The 20685-nt window shown below is 48.5% G+C and overlaps 1 protein-coding gene across 2 annotated transcripts in view; it reads right to left on the bottom strand.

Annotated features, from left to right (window-relative positions):
• LOC138286617 (peroxisomal trans-2-enoyl-CoA reductase-like) overlaps nucleotides 1-20685 on the bottom strand; it is a 315538-nt gene that overhangs the window by 197036 nt on the left and 97817 nt on the right. The gene's annotated exons all lie outside the window — the stretch shown is intronic.

Here is a 20685-nt window from a genome sequence, read left to right as displayed (position 1 = left end):
TACTGTCAGGAGAGGTTATGCGTTGGTTCCTTACTGGCAGGAGAGATGATGCCTCGGTTTCCAGTCACGTAGCCTCGGTTCCTTGCTGCGATGGAGGATCGATGGGAAGGTGACGCCCAGGAACAGTGCGTGAGAAAATCCAGATGCACTGTGATGATGGAACTGCGGTGGACCAGGTGCTGCGTCAGTCCTACAGGTCCTGCATCGATTCTTCCGCTGCAAGACAGGTGCTGCATTGACTCTTCTGCCGCAAGCCAGGCGTTGCGTCGATTTGCAGCCGCGCCACGTTGATGCTTGGATTTTCTTCCTCAGAAAACCAACCTTCTCTTTTACAACAGTTAAGTCACCCCTAAGGTAAGCCCAGGGCAGCCCCATGGGCAGGGTGCGGTATATTTAAAAGATAGGACATGTACTGGTGTGTTTTACTTGTCCTGATAGCGAAATTCTACTAAATTTGTTTTTCACTATTGCAAGGCCTAACTCTCCCACAGGGTAACATGGGGATTGCCTTGAAATATCATTTAAGTGTACATTTCCTAATGGGAACAGATAGAGATATGGATTTTGGGGTCTCTGAACTCACAATTTAAAAATGAATCTTTTGTGAAGTTGTAAGCTTGAAAATGCCACTTTTAGAAAGTGGGCGTTTTCTTGCTTAACCATTCTGTGCCTCGGCCTGGCTGTGGAATACAGTCTGGGACAGGATGACAGTTGGGCTGGTTGTGAATTCACTCTAGACAGTCACACAAAGGGAGCTGAGGTGTGCCCTGCATATCCTGGTGGGTCTTCCTGGGCTAGAGAGGTCGGAAGAGCTGACACTTGCACCTGAATAGGGCTGTGTCTGTCCTTACACAATGCAGTCTCCAACCCCCTAGAGTGTGTCTGAGACCAGGGCAGGAAAGGCAGGGTCTTGTGCACTATAAAGACTTTCCTTTGAAGTTTGCCCACTTCAAAGACAGAAATGAGTATAGGTATTTGACCCAAAACCCCAGTGTAGGAAAGTGCCACTGTTGGCATGGTTACCCCCCACTTTTTGCCTGCTATCCAGGCCCCAGCACCAGTGTTCTTTCCCTAAAACTGTACCTTTGTTTCCACAATTGGCACAGCCCTGGCACACAGTTTAGTCCCTTGTAAAATATACCTATGGTACCTTGGGCCCTGTGGCCAGGGAAGATCTCTAAGGGTTGTAGCATGCATTATACCACCCTAGGGGACCCCTCACTCAGCCTATGCACACTGCCTTGCAGCGTGTGTGTCCTGGTGGCGAGAAAAAGACAAAGCTGACATGGCACCCCTCTCAGGGTGCCATGCCCACAACCCACTGCCTTTGGCATAGGTAAATCACCTCTCTAGCAGGCCTTACAGCCCTAAGGCAGGGTACACTATACCACAGGTGAAGGCATAGCTGCATGAGCAATATGTTGCTCATGTGTTTCAGGCAGCCTGGCCTCTTTTAAAGTGGTGGGTTTTTTTTATTCGTTTTTGCCGTGACTGTGTGAATTGCCTTGCTAGTTTGTTGCACACCTCCCCCCCCCCTTTTCTCTTCTAAGTAAAAAGGCTACATACATCTTGCAGGGTGTGCTTTTAGGAGACTGTTTTAATCTGTTTCTGAGATTTAAATTGTGCTTAAAAACTGTCTGCCCCCCTGTATTTTTGCTCTAGCCCCTTAAGTTTGTGGAGGGAATCCCAAGACAGCCACCTCCATTTTGTGAGCCTCTGAGCATCTCCCCTGTGTCCTGATACAGCCCAGTGTTCAAGGATTGCAAAAAGACCTAGGTAAGGAGCCCTGAGATTTTTCTGGGTAAATAGTATTATTTGTTCAAAAGTGTTTATTTCAGCTACCTGTGCCTGTTTTACTGTGGACTCTGTGTTTCAGGCAGCCTGGCCTCTTTTAAAGTGGTGTTTTTTTTTTAATTCGTTTTTGCAGTGACTGTGTGAATTGCCTTGCTAGTTTGTTGCACACCTCCCCCCCCCACCTTTTCTCTTCTAAGTTAAAAGGCTACATACATCTTGCAGGGTGTGTTTTTAGGAGACTGTTTTAATCTGTTTCTATGATTTAAATTGTGCTTAAAAACTGTCTGCTCCCCTGTATTTTTGCCTTTAAAAAATCCCGATTTCAGAGTGCGCGCCCAGCAGTATTTCAGTGTTTGTTTCTTAAACAATCTCTCCCTTACCTGGAAAGTAGACTCTGCTAGCTTGGAAGTGTGGATTCAGCCTGTCTGTATCCAAGGAGATTCTGAGCAGCAGTTGCCTTTCCCCCTGACCACAGGGACTGGACTTCAGTTAACTTGCTCCTTATATAAGTTCCTATTGGCTGTTGCATATGTTGTTGTGATAGGTTGTTGGGAGATGGTCTTTCCTTGGTTGCTGGCTCCAGGGCTGGGGTTATGATTAGTGGATAGGGCTGGGAATCTGATTGGCTGTTGGTTCTAGGGCTGAGAATCTGATTGGCTGTTGGTTCTAGGGCTGTGATTGGTGGATAGGGCTGAGATTCTGATTGGCTATTGGTTCTAGGGCTGTGATTGGTGGATAGGGTTGAGATTCTGATTGGCTATTGGTTCTAAGGCTGTGATTGGTGGATAGGGCTGGGATTCTGATTGGTTGCTGGTTTTAGGGCTGGGGCTGTGATTGGTGGTCAGGAATAGGGCTATGATTGGTGATTAGGGCTGGGTCTCCCATTAGTTGTTTGAATCAGGGCTTGAAATAGGATTGGCTAGGGTTAGGACCAGCTTCTTATTGGCCAGTAGGGCAATTAAAGGTTAGGATATAGGGCGTCTCAGTCCGGGCGTCGAGGCAAAGGGCGGAGAGGACAAGGGCAGCTGCCTGTTTGGGCCTGTTAAGGGTGGAGAGGACAAGGGCAGCTGCCTGTTTGGGCCTGTTCGGGATATATAGGGACTAGGGCCGGAAATGCTGCCCAATTCTCAGTGGACCAAGAATGGTTCCAGCCCCTACACATCCCTCAACATGCAAACACATATTCTACAAAGACATCCAACACATGCATCACAAACTGACCACAGACAGATTGCATTGCCCCCTCACCCAACACAATACCCTTCATACAACACATATACACATATCCCCCACAACTACTACAGTTAAACACCCACCTTCTCACAGCAAACACTACTCTTTCCACTCCCACTAACACAACCTGCCATCACCCACACAACACAAAACTACAGTATACATTTATCTCAGTCTCAGCCTTCCAGATACACACTCTCTGCTCATACTAACCAACAACACTATCCGCTGTTTGCTCCACACAGATCACCTGTCATCATAACAATGCCCAAACCCTGCCTTCAAACACACCATCTACAAACACTCTTCCCCTCTCTTCACCAATTACACACAACCATACAATCCCCACATTTCACTCGACCACACATATTACCTTTTCCAGTCATCACAACTAACACTAACTCCCCTGGCACACATCCCTCACCTCTTACACACCTCGTATATTCATCTCCAAAACACATCAACACCCCATCTAACACTCAAATTCCACTCACCAGCACTAACTCACATACAAATCCCTCACCAAAAACAACTACACCAATATCCCCCCTCACTATTCCACAAAAACAATACCGACCACAAACATCAGCACATCAAAGCAACACAAACTTACATTACACTTATCGTCATACCCACTCCCACCATCAGGACTACACAAAGAATACAAATTCCATCCTATCTCCACCCCTACTTTCTCACTCTTCACAAACACCTACCTCAAGCACCACAACCCAGCAACTTTAATTCACTTGCCTCTCCTCCATTGCACAGTTTAGAGCCTTACATCATGATCCACATGCTCCTCCACCACCCCTAACCCATACTCCATCCACACTAAACAAACGCAAACAAAATAAAAAACATGCCACTCTTAGCAACCTTGCATCCCCTTGTCTACTACATAATAAAACTACCCTACAAAAAACAGTACACTCCTCATGGCTCTCTCAGCCACCAAGTCCACCACCCACACACACAGACCCATCAAAATGCCTCCTTAACCTGCTAGAAGAGGAACACTATATGGAAAAGCAAGACTATTGTGAGCCTCAAACAGTTATCACAACTAGCAACACTCCTGCTTCAAGCTCACATTATACTACTTACCCGTCTCCTAAACTAAACAACACTACCAATAACACACCTTTTCTAAACTGCCAGCTCATAAATGCTCGATCACTCTAAAAAAACAAGCACCACATCTACAACCTGCTCACAGACACACAACCTGACTTACTATTCATAACGGAATCCTGGTTGGGAGATGGCATGGCTCCAGTGTTGCACGAAGCCATTCCTCCAGGCTATCAAACCATCACACAAAACCGTATAGGCAAGAGAGGAGGTGGACTAGCTATTATATTCAAACAGGCAGTGAACCTCAGTAAAACAGACAACATCTCCATACAAGGTTGTGAAGCCCTCCTTACCAGAAGCCACCCTACTCCAAAGTCCTCCTGTAACTTTCTCCTCCTTTACAGACCTCCACCTAACAACTCCACTTTCCCAGATGCTTTTCTAGACACAGTCTCAAACCTTATTACACTATACTCCAACCTATGCATTCTTTGGGATCTAAACATTTGGTTTGACAAACCCAATATGCCCCATCCAAAAGCTATCACCACTGGCCTAGTCACATTAAACCTACATCAGATTGTACACAATCCCACACACATCGCTGGACACATCCTAGATGTCATTTTTGCTAAGCCTGAACTAGTTACTATTCATAGCATCATGCCAATCACTTGGTCAGACCACCAGTTGATAGCTTTCCGACATACAACTCCACAAATCAACACACCCCACAACTATTTACATACATACACCTATCGACCATGGAGCAAGCTCAATTTGGATGACTTAGAAACACAACTAACAGCCAACACAGATCTAGATACAATTAATTCTGTGCCAAAACTTTATGAGTGGCTACAGGAAGCTTTTGATATCCTAATACCACTCGGAAAAACTAAACACGACAAAAGAAAACCAACACCTTGGAGAAACACAGAACTTAAAAAGATAAAGCAACAAATCAGAAAGTTGCAGCGGACCTGGCTCAAAACAAACAACAGTCAAGACAAACTGCAGCTACACAAACTTAACTTGATATACAAATCATCAATCAAAAAAGCTAAAAAAAGGTACTACTCAGACAGAATTCAAAATGCTCAATCTACAACCAAGGAATTTTATGAAATTCTCAATGAATTTCGAAAACCTACATGCATGGAAGGAAGTCATCCCGCTACTCAAGATTTCACAAACAAATTGGCAACTCACTACACAACCAAGGCAGACACATTGGACTCCTATTTAAAACAGAACAAAAACATCAGCACCAACCCCTTTCCTAAAATACCCTCTAAGAATAAACCAACCCAACCTCTGCAGTCCTTCAAACAAATATCCCAGGATGAATTTATGGATATGGTCAAAGCAAGCAGACCTTCTGGTTCCCCTTCTGACCCTTAGCCACCACAAATCTTCAAGAACATTCTTCTATCTACTTCTGCTGCCACACCTGTAAGAACAATCATCAAAACTCTTTAACTTCAGGAACTTTTCCTGTAGACCTGAAAAAGGCATACATACGACCTTTATTAAAGAAAACAAACCTGGACCCGCAAGACCCCAACAACTACAGACCTATCACAAATGGACCTTTCCTGGGCAAATTGATAGAAAGAGCAGCATTCGCCCAGATGTCACAATTCATTGAAGACAATTCTATACTTTCAGACTTCCAAACTGGATTCCGCCCAGGAAGAATCACTGAATCAGCACTCATGGCAATCTGGGACGATCTTAAAAACACAGTCGACCGAAATGGAGTTGCTGCACTACTTCTCTTGGACCTCTCAGCTGCCTTTGATACGGTTGACCATGACACCCTAATTCAAAGCCTCCACGAAGCCGGCATACAAGGGATTGCTATCGACTGGATTACTTCCTATCTTCAAAAAAGATCTAATATCATCCACTCGCCCCCCTTCTCGTCCGAACCCTGCCTCACAAAAGCAGGGGTCCCCCAATTGTCAATCATCTCACCTTTGCTTTTCAACATCTACATGATATCTTTACCAGAACTGATCAATGATTTCCATCTCACATGCTACAACTATGCAGATGACACACAAATACTACTTAAATTAGAATGCCCCAAAAACATTGAAAACTCACAAATCTTCAGTTGCCTCAGAGCTGTTGATCAGTGGATGACCTGGAGCCATCTCAAACTAAATACCTCCAAAACAGAAATACTCATATGTGGTGACTGGAAAAGTTATGACCCTCTGTGCGTCTGGCCTGACGATCTCGGACCACCTCCTCAATTATCCAAGGAAGTTAAAAACCTAGAAATCACCATGGACTCCAAGTTAACTATGAATGCCCAAGTGGACAAATTAGCACGAACAAGCTTCTTCACCTTGAAGACTTTACGACGCATCTTCCCCCACCTCAGATTTCCACACAAGGTGCAAGCTACTATCTCTCTTGTACTATCCAAACTGGATTATGCCAATGGCCTCTACCATGGATCATCTCTATCTGTAACTACAACGTATCCAGAATTCCACAGCCAGGCTACTAATACATGTAAAGCCGCAAGCCCACATCTCCCCTGCCTTGAGAGCACTACACTGGTTACCCGTTGCCAGAAGATGCACTTTCAAGCTGCTTCGTATCACCCACAAAGCTATACATGGAACAGGACCACTTTTTATCAGAAACAAAATAACCAAATACATCCAGCAAAGAAACCTCCGCTCAAGAAAAAGACTATAGGTGGTACATCCTTCTCCGTTCAAGCAGCCAAACTATGGAATTCATTACCCCCAACTATAAGAGCCACAGATAACTTTCTTGTCTTGAGAAAACTACTCAAGAGTTGGCTCTTTCCTTCATAACCACCATATTCAAACAACTATGAACTGCATATGCCTATGTTGATAAATATTTTTTTCAGATTATGTGTATATTTCTAATTATGTATAGTTTCTTTAGAAAATATGTATCGCTACTATGTCATAACAATAAAATACACACATACTCTTTAAACCTGTTTGACTAAGTATATTTTACCCATGGTTCTAATTATGTATTGTATGTGCATGTGTGTGTGTATTCATGTGTGTGTGTGTGTGTGTGTGTGTGTGTGTGTATGTATATATATATGTATGTATGTATGTATATATGTTGTTTCTGTGCTTGGCATGTTCGTGGGTCATTGCATGGCTCCTGGGTGGTTTGTTATACTAGATATCTATGAATTCCTGCTCTCATCTTATCACACATATCTACCCATCATCATATGTCATGTCTCTATCAAACTATCCTCCATTCTCACTCTGACACATCCCAAATCCTTTCTACTACTTTCATCTCCTAAATAACTCTGCCTAAGCTCTTCCCTCCGCTTCCACATCTAACTCACCAAACCTCACTCTACTACTGTGACCTCCCACACAACCCTACTAAATTCTCCCGCATTTATCTCACCCTGCTACTATGCTCTCCCTAACCCTTCCACATACTCTTCCCTCCTCCATCCCCCTTTACTCATCCCAAGCCTTTGGGTTGAGTAAATTAAGGATAAACTCCCAATTAACACTTCTGGATTTCTTTCCTCCTCCACCCCTCCATTACTCCAGTCAATCTAACTAACAAACTCTCATATCCGCGGCTCAAATTAACTCATAATAATACTAAAACTGTACTCATTATTTCCCGATACTAATCCATCACTAATTCTTGTTGGGTTCCAGAGTAGCGTGCTACTCACCGAAAAGCGCTTTGACGCCTCGTCAGGGGTAGTAAGCGCTATATAAATACGATTACAATACAATACAATACAATATGCCCCGACAGTGTCTAAGTCTATTCTTAGACATTGTAAGTGCAGTGTAGCCATATTGAGTATATATATGGTCTGGGAGTTTGTCATTATGAACTCCACAGCACCATAATGGCTTCACTGAATACTGGGAAGTTTGGTATCAAACATCTCAGCAAAATACACCCACACTGATGCCTGTGTGGGATTTATTGAAAAATGCACACAGAGGGCATCTTAGAGATGCCCCCTGTATGTTAGCCTAACTGCTAGTCTAGGACTGACCGGTCTGTACCAGCCTGCCACTTTCAGACAATTTTCTGACCACATGGGGTGAGTGCCTTTGTGCACTCTGTGGTCAGAAGCAGCAAAGCCTGTCCTGTGTGGAGGTGCTTCTCACCTCCCCCTGCAGGAACTGTAGCACCTGGTGGTGAGCCTCAAAGCTCAAGCCTCGGGTTACAGTGCCCCCGGGCACTCCAGCTAGTGGAGATGCCCGCCCCTGGAAAAAGCTCCACTTTTGGCTGCAACTCCATCTGGAAAATTAGGGAAAACAAGGAGGAGTGACCACCCCAGCCAAGACCACCCCTAAGGTTTCCAGAGCTGAGGTGACCCCCTCCCTGCAGAATCCCCCATCTTGGTATGGAGGGCAGGGACCAATAGGGATAGGAATGTGCCCTCCTCCCCAAAGGGAGTGGGCACAAGGAGGGTGTAGCCACCGTCAGGGACAGTAGCCATCTGACCCCTAATACGCCCCTAAATCTAAAGGGCCTCTCTGAACCCAGCTCATCAGATTCCTGGTGACCTACAAGAAGATGGATTGCTAAGCTGAAACCCCAGCAGAGAAGAAGGAAGACGACAGCTGCCTTGGCCCCAGCCCTACCGGCCTGTCTCCTGCTTCAGAGAACCTGTAAAAAGACCAGCGATGCGTCCAGCGGGCCCAGCAACCTCTGACAACTCCAGAGGACTGCCCTGCAACCAAAAGGACCAAGAACTCCAGAGGACAGCGTCTCTGTCTGAAGAAACTTACAACTAATGACTCCCACTTCACTCCGGATGCGTGAGTCTTGACCCCTGTGCACCAACGCCCACGGGCCGTGGCCAGGTGGTCCACCAAGCAAGAAACGGTCCCCAGACGATTTTGAGCAAGTGCCCACCCTGGGTTGACCTCTCCACCCCTCCACGACGACACCTGCAGAGGAAATCCGGAGGACGCCCCCTGACCGCAAGCTCCAGACGAAGATATCTGACGCCTAGAGCACACACTGCACCCGCATCCCCCAGGCCTTGGAGAAACCGACCCCCAGTGCCTCGTCATTCAGCAGACGGCCCTCCTCCCTGTCCGACCAGTGGTGTGCCTGAGACACCCCTCCCCCCCGGACCTCGCCTGCAGCCTCCTTATAGACCAGCATTGGAAACCCAACGTCCTGTTTGCACCCTGCACCTGGCCGCCCCTGTGCTGCTGAGGGTGTGTGTTTGGTGCATACTTGAGGCCCCTCCAGTGCTCCTCTGATCCCCTGGTCTGCCCTCTGAGTCTGCTGGCTGGCCGAATTCCGAATACCCCCTGTCTCCATAGGAGGCCACGTTGATTTGGTTCCTCTTTGACCTCTGCACCCGACCAGCCCCGTGTTGCTGGTGGTGTGTGTTTCGGGTTAACTTGAATCCCCAACAATGGACTACCTAAACCCAGAGAAAGGAAATGTAGGTCATCTACTTACCTGCAAAACTTTTCTATCTTTTCTTCCCCCCGGAAATGTGAAAAATGCAGGGTCCACTTTTAAAATAGCGTTTTGCCGTTTTAAGAAAAACTGTATACATTGTTGATTCCATTCAAAGTCCTGATTATATATATGCAAAGTACCTTTTATTTTATGTACTTAGCTGCAAACTGAATCTTGTGGTTCTAGAAATAAATTAACAAAACATATTTTTCTATATAAAATCCTATTAGTCTGGAGTTAAGTCATTGAGTGTGTGTTTCTTCTGTTGCTTGTGTGTGTAAAACAAATGCTTAACACTACCCTCTGATATGCCTAACTGCTCGACCACTCTACCACAAATAGAGCATTAGTATTATCTATGTTTGCCTCTCTCAAGCCTCTGGGGAACCCCTGCACTCTGTGCACACTATGGGGGTCATTCCAACCCTGGCGGTTGGTGTTAAAGCGGCGGCTAACCCGCCAAGAGGCTGGCGGTTAAAAAAATGGAATTCTGACCCTGGCGGAAACCGCCAACAGAGACCGCCACTTTAACACTCCGACCGCCACGGCGGAACAAACAAACAGCACGGCGGTCACCGCCAACAGACAGGCGGGCGACAATGTACCGCCCACCCTATCACAACCCACCAATCCGCCACCTTTTCCGGGGCGGTAGCCCCGCCGATAAAAACACGGCGGAAACAGACATTTCAAACGGAAAACGCTCACCTCCATACACCCCACGAGGAATCTGGACAGCATGGAACCCGAATTACACATCCTACCAGCTATTGTATTCCTGCTCCTCTACCAGGAGCACGAACGCCGGCGCAGAAGACAACGGTGAGTACTGCACCTACGACACAGGGGAGGGGGGAGGAGAAAATATTACGGGGACACACATACGCGACACACCCACCCACTACAACACACACATCAATGCATAGCAATACATCACTGTTACAACCCCTAAACCCCCCGAAAGAATGCAAAGACAAAAGGAAATGATCATAAACAGTCGAAAATATTGTATTATTGGCTTATAAAAATATCACACATTTAAAACTAATATATACATAAATATTATTAAAAGTCCGATAATTCTAGCTGTCATTGTCCGTGGACCACTGGGCCCAAATCACATGGGCAAGGCCCACACAAGATACCTGACACCAACGGAGAGAACACTGCAGGGGCATCAGATAGAAAAACTACAGGCACCTCAGGGGGAAGGGAAGGGGGGCACCTCAGCCACATGAGTACACGACGCCAGATCCACGAGGGGCCTCCATGGCCACTGTCCCATCCTGGGGAGTGCAAAGCAACAGTCTCTCAAGTCTCTACAGTGGGTGAGTTGCCCACTGTTACATCCTGGGGAGTGCAAAGCCACAGTCTCTCAAGTCTCTACAGTGGGTGAGTTGCCCACTGTTACATCCTGGGGAGTGTAAAGCCACAGTCTCTCAAGTCTCTACAGTGGGTGAGTTGCCCACTGTTACATCCTGGGGAGTGCAAAGCCACAGTCTCTCAAGTCTCTACAGACTCTTCCAGACCGAGGTCACAGCAGCACTTGCAGTGTAGGTCCTCTCCTGTGGAAGATCAGGTATCAAGTGATTAAGCTGATAGAAAATGGCGGTTACGGCCGCGGCAGTGCGTACCGCGACCGCCGGCGCACATCGTCATTGGCTCATGAAACCCATAGGTTTCAATGTAAACCAATGCGGCTTTGCGCCGCGGTCTTCGACCGCCTACAGCCACGGTGTGCTACGCCAGCGCATTGACCTCACATCCCATTGTCACACTTCACAGGTCAGGCAGCCGCCATTTCAAGGGCCCACATGGCTTAATTTCTACTGCGTCACACATACCTAGGCCTTTCCTCAACACTCATACACATCCTTCAATGCATAGTGAATCGTGCTGTGTGCAAGCTGTGGGAACGTACCTGTGGGTTGATTGACTCTGTGCTCGCTGTTGTCCTTCCTAGGCACCGTCCGCTGGGCAATGCGAGGAGATGGAGGAATCTTCCTGTGTACAGACCGCTGGAGGACCTGTCGACAATGGAGGAACGACATGTCATTCTGACATACAGGCTTGACCGAGCCACTATACATGAACTGTGTGCCCAGCTGGAGGCAGACCTGATGTCACCCATCCGCCAACCCACAGGAATCCCCCCTCTAGTGCAGGTGCTGTCAGTACTCCATTTCTTAGCAAGTGGATCATTTTAAACAACAGTGGCCATATCATCAGGGATGTCTCAACCTATGTGTTGTCCAGAGTGTTGTCTGCCCTGCTCAAACACATGCAGAGCTACATCGTTTTCCCTGAGGTGGGAGATTTGCCTACAGTGAAGGGTGATTTCTATGCCCTTGGACATATCCCCAACATCATAGGTGCCATTGATGGGACCCATGTGGCTTTGGTACCCCCCAGAGAAAGTGAACAGGTGTACAGGGACAGGAAAAGTTATCATTTGATGAATGTACAGATGGTCTGTTTGGCAGACCAGTACATCTCACATGTTAATGCCAAGTTCTCTGGCTCTGTGCATGACGCCTACATCCTGCGCAATAGCAGCATCCCGTATGTGATGGGTCAACTCCAGAGGCACCGTGTGTGGCTATTAGGGGACTCTGGTTACCCCAACCTGTCATGGCTATTGCCCCAGTGAGGAATCCCAGGACAAGGGCAGAGGAACGCTACAATGAGGCCCATGGGCGGACTAGGAGGGTGATCGAACGCACCTTTGGCCTCCTGAAGGCCAGGTTCAGGTGCCTCCATATGACAGGTGGATTCCTAATGTACTCACCAAAGAAGGTGTGCCAGATCATCGTGGCCTGCTGTATGCTTCACAACCTGGCTTTGCGCCGCCAGGTGCCTTTTCTGCCGGAGGATGGTCCAGATGGTGGTGTTGTAGCAGCTGTGGAGCCTGTGGAGAGTGAAGAAGAGGAAGCCGAAGAGGACGACATAGACAACAGGAACACAGTAATAGAGCAATACTTTCAGTGACACACAGGTAAGAGTACACACCGGCATATTACATTTACTTAAAGACTCCTACCTCTCTACTGTCTGACTTTTTCCCCCAGTGTATGGTAACTGTGTTGTGACTTTCCCTTCCGTTTTCAGAGCTGTGGGCCCCACTGCGTGACATCTGCTTAGTTTCCCCATGGACTACAGCTGTGTGACAGCGGTTTGTTGGCATCACAATGTGAAGAAAATTTTTGCCACTGTCATGTCTAATACATTTGTTAAAATCACAGACAGACTCCAGATTGTTTATGTGCAATAAGTGTGTTTATTCAAGTGCTCTAATTTGGATGGGTGGTTGCAAATCGGTGAGGGGTGATGGTGGAGGATTGTCCATGGCAGAGTCCAGACTATGAGGTTCACAGGTGCATTGTCCAAATGCCTGTGGGAAGTGGAGCAGGGGCAGTTTAAGGTTGGACAGGGTGACAATGTGGGACAGTGGGATGACAATCAGGGCGGTATCCTTTGCTGGCGGGGGTCTTGACATGTTACTCTGTCTTCTTCCTGGATCTCAGGGCCCGCTTGCGGGGTGGTTCTCCTTCTGCAGGGGGTGGGGTTCTGGTGGCCTGTTGGTCTTCTGTCGGTGCCTCCTGTCCACTAGCGCCGGCGGATGTGGTAGCCAGTTCTTGGTCCATGCTAGTGACAGGGGCCCTTTGAGGTGCCACAGTGTTCCGCAATGTGGTGATTAACTCATTCAGGGCCACTACGATTGTGCCCATTGCGGAACTGATGTTTCTGAGTTCCTCCCTGAACCCCATATACTGTTGCTCCTGCAGAAGCTGGATTTCCTGAAACCTGGCCAGGACCGTCGCCATCGTCTCCTGGGAGTGGTGGTATGCTCCCATGATGGAGGAGAGGGCCTCGTGGAGAGTGGGTTCCCTTGGCCTGTCCCCCCCCTGTCGCACAGCAGCCCTCCCAGTTCCCCTGATTCCCTGTGCCTCCGTCACCTGGACCGTGTGCCCACTACCACAGCCCCCAGGTCCCTGTTGTTGTTGGGGTGGTGGGTTAGCCTGGGTTCCCTGTAGTGGTGGACACACCGCTGATTGACGTGTCCTGGGGACAGAGGTATGGGCCCGCTGGGTGGGTGCTGTGCTGGTGTTCCCAGAGGGGGGAAGGTCTGCTGTGGCCTGTGACTGTCTGAGGGGAACCGACTGTCCTGAGGTCCCCGATGGACCAGGCTGGTCATCAAGATCCAGGGAGACAGAGCTGCTGTCATCACTGTGGGCCTCTTCTGGGGGTGGAGTGGACATTTGTGGACCCTCCTGCGCGGTGACCTGGCGTTCGGGTCCTGCAGGGGTATAAAAGTATGGTTATTGCTTCTGTGTGTGCCAATGGCGTGCAATGGGTGGGTGCCCGTGTACCCCAGTGCTGGCATTCCTTTGTGGGGGCTGTTGTGACGGTGTTTTGGGGGGGGGGGGTGATGGGTATGCGCATTGGGCATGCTTTGGTGATGGGTGTCCATGCTTTGGGGCCGCATGCAGGGCTAAGTTTTGGGATGGGTGGGTTGTGATGGTGAGACATTTTCAAGGGGTAGTTGTGAAGGGGGTGAGGGTGGGGGGTATGAGTTGGCATGCAGGTGGGGGGGGGGGATGAAGTAGTGAAGATTTGACTTACCAGAGTCCATTCCTCCAGATACTCCTGCGAGGCCCTCAGGATGCAGGATGTTCAAGACTTGCTCCTCCCATGTTGTAAATTCTGGGGGAGGAGGTGGGGGTCCGCCGCCAGTCCGCTGTACCGCGATGTTGTGCCTTGATACCATGGAACGCACCTTCCCCCGTAGGTCGTTCCACCTCTTCCTGATGTCATCCCGATTTCTTGGGTGCTGTCCCACAGCGTTGACCCTGTCGACTATTCTGCTCCATAGCTCCATCTTCCTGGCAATGGTGGTGTGCTGCACCTGTGTCCCGAACAGCTGGGGCTCTACTCGTACGATTTCCTCCACCATGACCCTGAGTTCATCATCTGAGAGCCTGGGGTGTCTTTGAGGTGCCATGGGGTGGTGTGGGTGATGTGTGGGGTGGAGTGTGTAGTGATAGGTGGGGTGCTATTTAGTGGTGTGTTGTGTGAGGTGCGTGGAAGTTCTATGGGTATTGGTATTGTGTGCCTGTGGATGCTTGGTAGTTGACTGTGGTGTCTCTCTCTGGTCTTCGTTCAAAGTTTTTGGCCGTAGGGGTTTGTGGGTGATGTGGGTGTGTGTTTTATATTGTATTGGGTGTGTGGGAGTGGTGTGTGTATGTGTCTCAGGTGTGTGTATTTGGAATTGTCCACTGTGGTAGTGTTTTGTAGGAGTATGTGTATTTCGACCGCGGCGGTGTGTACCGCCAATAGAATACCGCGGTTGAAAGACCGCCGCGTGGATTCGTGGGTCATAATGGCATAGGCGTATTTCTGTTGGCGTGATGGTGGAGGTTTGGTCATCGCCAGTTTCTCGCTGACCTTTGGTGTGGCAGACTTTTGTGGATGGCGGTATTTTGGCGGTTTGCCTAGTGTGGGTCAGAATGACCGTGGCGGTTTACCGCGGCGGTGTTATGGTGGTCTTCTGTCTGGCGGTAAGCGCCTTTTACCGCCGAGGTTGGAATGACCCCCTATATCTCACTTTGATATAGTATATACAGAGCAAGCTTCCTACACACACATTTATAGAACACTTCTGGATCAAGAGGAGACTCTGCCAAGGAGAAGAGCTGAAGAGCTATGAGGAGAAGTACTGCTTCTCTGCTGTGTGTGCTTTGCTGGGTTTGCTTGCAGTTGTTGCTTCTGCTATGGAGAGGACAAAGACTGGACTTTGCTGTGTATCCTGCTTGTGAAGTTTCTCCAAGGGCTTGGACTGATCTTGACTCCGGTTAAAAAGTCTCAGGGACATCAGAGACTTCACCTGCCAGCCCCTCGGTTCTCTTGCTGAGGACCCTGACTTACCAAGATGTGCCCAATCCAGTTCCTGGGCCCCTGGGAGTGAATCTGGCCTAAAAGAATAAGAAACAGGGACATTGACTCCAGATGACTCCAGAACTGGCACTGCTGCTTGACTCCGTGCCGCTGCCTGCACCCAAAGCTCTGGCCCCCACTGAAGTGCGCTGAAAACAGAGACCGCAGGCCCGACTCCGCTGCGGTGTCTCTGAAGGCCCTTAACATCGTGACTCCCAAGTGCCATGTCACAGACGACCGAGACACCCGACTCCGCCATGGCGCCTGTGGTGTGACAACCCCATCACGTCTTGGCCTGCTCGACACATCGACCCCGCCGGATCGTAAGGAACCGAAACCTAACCGCGACACTGCCTCACCTCCACTGCCCCGTAAGGAACCAATGTCTCACCTCCTACATAGCAGTACCGAACCAGCGCCTCACCTCCCCGGCTCCATGCCACATCTTTGACTCTGCCTCGTTTCTAAGGTACTGTGTCTGGGGTCCGTACAACTCCGTGACTGGCACTGCACATTTGGGAATGACTCCATCATGACACCGTGATACCACCAGTTGGAGCTATTGTGTTTCTAAGCGTTTATTGGGATTTAGGGGGTCATTCTGACCCTGGCCGGCGGCGGAAGCCGCCGGCCTGGTGGGAACCGCCAGAATACCGCTGCGCGGTCAAAAGACCGCCGCGGTTATTCTGAGTTTCCCGCTGGGCGGGCGGGCGACCGCCAGAAGGCCGCCCGCCCGCCCAGCGGGAAACCCCTTCCCACGAGGAAGCCGGCTCCTATCGGAGCCGGAGGAGTGGGAAGGGTGCGACGGGTGCAGTTGCCCCTGTCGCGATTTTCAGTGTCTGCATGGCAGACACTGAAAATCTTAGTGGGGCCCTGTTAGGGGGCCCCTGCAGTGCCCATGCCAGTGCATGGGCACTGCAGGGGCCCCCAGGGGCCCCACGACACCCCTTTTACCGCCATCCTGTTCCTGGCGGTGACAACCGCCAGGAACAGGATGGCGGTAATGGGGGTCGGAATCCCATGGAGGATTCCCCAGGGCAGCGGAAAACCGGCGGTACACCGCCGGTTTTCCGTTTCTGACCGCGGCTGTACCGCCACGGTCAGAATGCCCATGGGAGCACCGCCAGCCTGTTGGCGGTGCTCCCGCGGTCGTTGGCCCTGGCGGTTTTTACCGCCAGGGTCAGAATGACCCCCTTAATCTTTAAAAAATCATATCTTTGCTTGTGTATGTTGGATTTTTGTCGTTTTGGTCTTGTTTTACTTAGATAAACATTGGCAATTTTTCTAAACTGATGTGGTGTCTATTTGTAGGGTTTTCACTGTGGTACTGTGTTTGGGTACAAATACTTAACACATTGCCTCATAGATAAGCTTAACTGCTCGTGCCAAGCTACCAAGGTGGTGACCAGGGGTTATCTTAGGAGGGTGACTCCGTTACCCTGACTACAGTGAGGGTCCCTACTTGGACATGGTGTAAAATGACTGCCAACTAGGGACCCCATTTCTGACCCGCCTTATTCCATGTATTACAAGCTGAATGTATGCTTTAATGGTATGTGTGAGTGCCATTTCTTTTAGTTAACAATATATAGGTAAATTTCTAGGGATTAACTGAAAACATATTAGATTGTTTCTCACAAGGATATAAAATTACATATGGCATACAAACACAATGTTACATTCAATAGACAGGACATACCATAAATACCATTTCCCATAAAACGCAGTTAACCAAAAACATCTATATAAACAGATTGTTAGATCTGACAGCCTTAGGGTGGTCATCCCCCAACTTTTTGCCTGCCTCCCTCCACTTTTCTGACACTGTTTTGCTGGTTTTAGGACTCTGCTCACTTTACCACTGCTAACCAGTGCTAAACGGCATATGCTCTCTCCCTTAAACATGGTGACATTGGTTCCTTCCCAATTGGCATATTTGATTTACTTGTAAGCCCCTAGTAAAGTGCACTACATGTGCCTAGGGCCTGTAAATTGAATGCTACTAGTGGGCCTGCAGCACTGGTTGTGCCACCCACATAAGTAGCCCCTTAACCATGTCTCAGGCCTGCCATTGCAAGGCCTGTGTGTGCAGTTTCACTGCCACCTCGACTTGGCATTTAAAAGTACTTGCCAAGCTCTAATCTCCCATTTTTCTACATATAAGTCACCCCTAAGGTGTCCTAGGTAACCCATAGGGCAGGGTGCTATGTAGTTAAAAGGCAGGACATGTACATGTGTGGTTTATATGTCCTGGTAGTGGAAAACTCCTAAATTCATTTTCCACTACTGTGAGGCCTGCTACTTTCATAGGATGGCATTAGGGCTACCCTCATATACTGTTTCAGTGGTAGATTCTGATCAGAAAAGGGTAACCAGGTCATATGTAGTATGGCCAGAATGGTAATACAAAATCCTGCTTATTGGTAAAGATTGATTTTATATTACTATTTTACAAATGCCACTTTTAGAAAATGAGCATTTATTTGCACTTAAAATCCATCTGTGCCTTACAGCCTGTCTCCGATCCACATCTGGCTGGGCTGGTTGACAGCTCCCTTATGCATTTCACCCAGACAACCACAAACACAGGATACTCAGTGTAATGGGTTCTTTATCCCTGAAGCAAATAAAAGGGATATTGGAATAATATAACAGGCGCAGAAGGTGGGGGTTTAGCTAATTTATTTGTGTTTTGGTTTTAAGGATGGCTTTTTATCCCCTGTTTCTTGTTCACAAGGATAACGCACTTGCAGTCCAGAAATAATTAACAAAAGTTCCCTTTTTCTTCTCTTTCAGGGTTTTGGTGATAGTCCATAAGTAACCAGGTCCAGCTTTGGGAAGGTCTCCGATCTTCCTCTACGTCAGTGGGCCAGGCTCTCCAAAGAAATAGAAAGAAGGATAACAAAACAGGTAAGTGGGATATATATATATAAGGTAAGTATATAGGGTTAGTAGGGTGGTGGGGGAATAGGTATAAGTGAAGGGAAGTGAGGGTTTAACTGTCCTTTAGTTTGTGGTTCCCCCTATAGGTGTTCTCAGACCTTCCCTTCTTTGTAGAAATCCTCTGGCGGTTGGTTTCCTTGTGAGGTTAGGTTTATTTTAGGGTTTGTTGTCATATGGTCTCCCCTTCCCTGCAGGACCTCCCTTCCTTTCCCTTATCCCCCCCTATTCCTAATAACCACCCTCTCGCAAACCCCCAGCTGTGGTACGAACGTACCTGAGGTGGCCACGCCCCTCCGGGGACGTGGCCGGCACTTTGGCAGCCTCCCGGCTTCTCTCCGACGGGGGCGGGAGTGCCCCGGGGCTCTCCTCTCTCTCTCGGAGCCTCCGCTCCTTCGACGGGTTCCTTCCTCTCTGTCCTCGGCGTCCCGGTCTCCTTCTCCTCCGGCCGCGTACGTCGAGCGTCTACTTCCGTCTCCTTCCCTTCATCTTCTTTTGGTCCGTCTTTTCTTTCGGTCGTCTTCCAGACGCCAAAGGCGTCTGACGTCACAGGCTCGCGTCCCTCCCAAGTGTGTAGGGCCCCCTTAATGGCGTTCGGCACAATATCCTGAATACCGGCGTCCGGAGACGTCCGGTTACACATCCCCTCCCTTGAATGGGGCTGTTCGAGACCCAAAGGTCCCGGGAACCGGGATAAATAGTCAGCCTGTCCCATAAGATCACCAGGGAGATGGCAAACCTGGAAGGAGAAAGGTTGAAGCTCCATAAACCATCTCAATATGCGACTGTTAGTATCTTTATATCTCGAGAGCCAGGTGAGGGGAGCGTGATCCGTATATAATAGAAAGGATCTTCCTAGGAGGTAATATTGGAGGCTCTCAAGTGCCCACTTGATGGCGAGACATTCTCGTTCAATAATGGGATAGTTTCGCTCCCTGGGAAACAGTTTACGGCTAATAAAGACCACGGGGTGACTAATACCTCTTTCATCTTTCTGAAAAAGCACGGCCCCCAGACCCACGTCTGAGGCATCTGTTTGGAGGTGAAAGGGGATAGTGAAGTCAGGACATTTTAAAATTGGTTGGGTAGTGAGATATCTTTGTAGGGTATGGTAACTATGGGACTGTACTGGGTTTAAATTTGTGATATTTTTTTGATGTCCTTTCCTCAGGAGATCGGTTAGGGGAGCGGCCACGGTGGAATAATGGGGTATAAATCTTCGATAATAGCCTACCAAACCTAAGAATGAGCGGACCTCCTTTTTCGTTGTGGGTGTCTCTATCCGTAGGATGGCTTCAACTTTACTCATTTGTGGTCTAAGTATACCTTTCCCTATATGATATCCTAGATAAGAGATCTCATTGAATGCCAACCGGCTTCTGGAGGCATTGGCTGTTAATCCAGCCCCTCGTAACGCTGTAAAGATTTTGGTTAAATGTGTCAAGTGGTCCTCCCAAGTCTCGCTGTGGATAACGATATCATCCAGATACGCGGCAGCGTATCTGGTATGAGGTCGTAGAATGGTGTCGATGAGACGCTGGAAGGTGGCGGGTGCCCCATGTAACCCGAAAGGGAGAACCTTAAAATGGTATAACCCAGAGGGAGTAGAGAAGGCCGTTTTCTCTTTATCTTCTGGTGTCAAAGGAATCTGCCAGTAGCCTTTGGTCAAGTCGAGTGTAGACATGTACTTAGCTTTTCCCAACTTCTCTAAGAGTTCGTCTACCCTTGGAAGGGGATATGTGTCAAACTGGGATATAGAATTGACTCGTCTAAAGTCAATACAGAAACGTATAGACCCATCTGGCTTTGGCACTAATACCACCGGTGAACACCAGGGACTCTGGGAAGGCTCTATAACGCCTAGGTCTAACATCTTTTCTATTTCGTTTTCTACCAGGATCTTTCTAGCTTCTGGGATACGATATGGCCGTAAGCGTATGACCTTGCCAGGTGGGGTTATGATTTGATGATGCACCAGCTTGGTCTTGCCTGGTATCGAGGAGAACACATGGGCATGATCATGGAGGAGCTGGGTTAATTGCTCACTCTGTTGGATCGAGATTTCGCTATTTATGGGAGGCACCTCGTTTCCGCTAGGATGCTCAGTGGGACACCACCCTATCTCCAATTCCTTAACGGTGTTAACTAGGCATCCCCTGGTTGGTTCTCCCTGTGGTTCTTCCCACTTTTTTAATAGATTGACATGAAAGATCTGTGACCGGT

The sequence above is a fragment of the Pleurodeles waltl genome, chromosome 3_2 (genome assembly GCF_031143425.1).
Source record: "Pleurodeles waltl isolate 20211129_DDA chromosome 3_2, aPleWal1.hap1.20221129, whole genome shotgun sequence".
Classification (NCBI taxonomy): domain Eukaryota; kingdom Metazoa; phylum Chordata; class Amphibia; order Caudata; family Salamandridae; genus Pleurodeles; species Pleurodeles waltl.
This window is presented reverse-complemented; position numbering and strand designations above follow the sequence as displayed.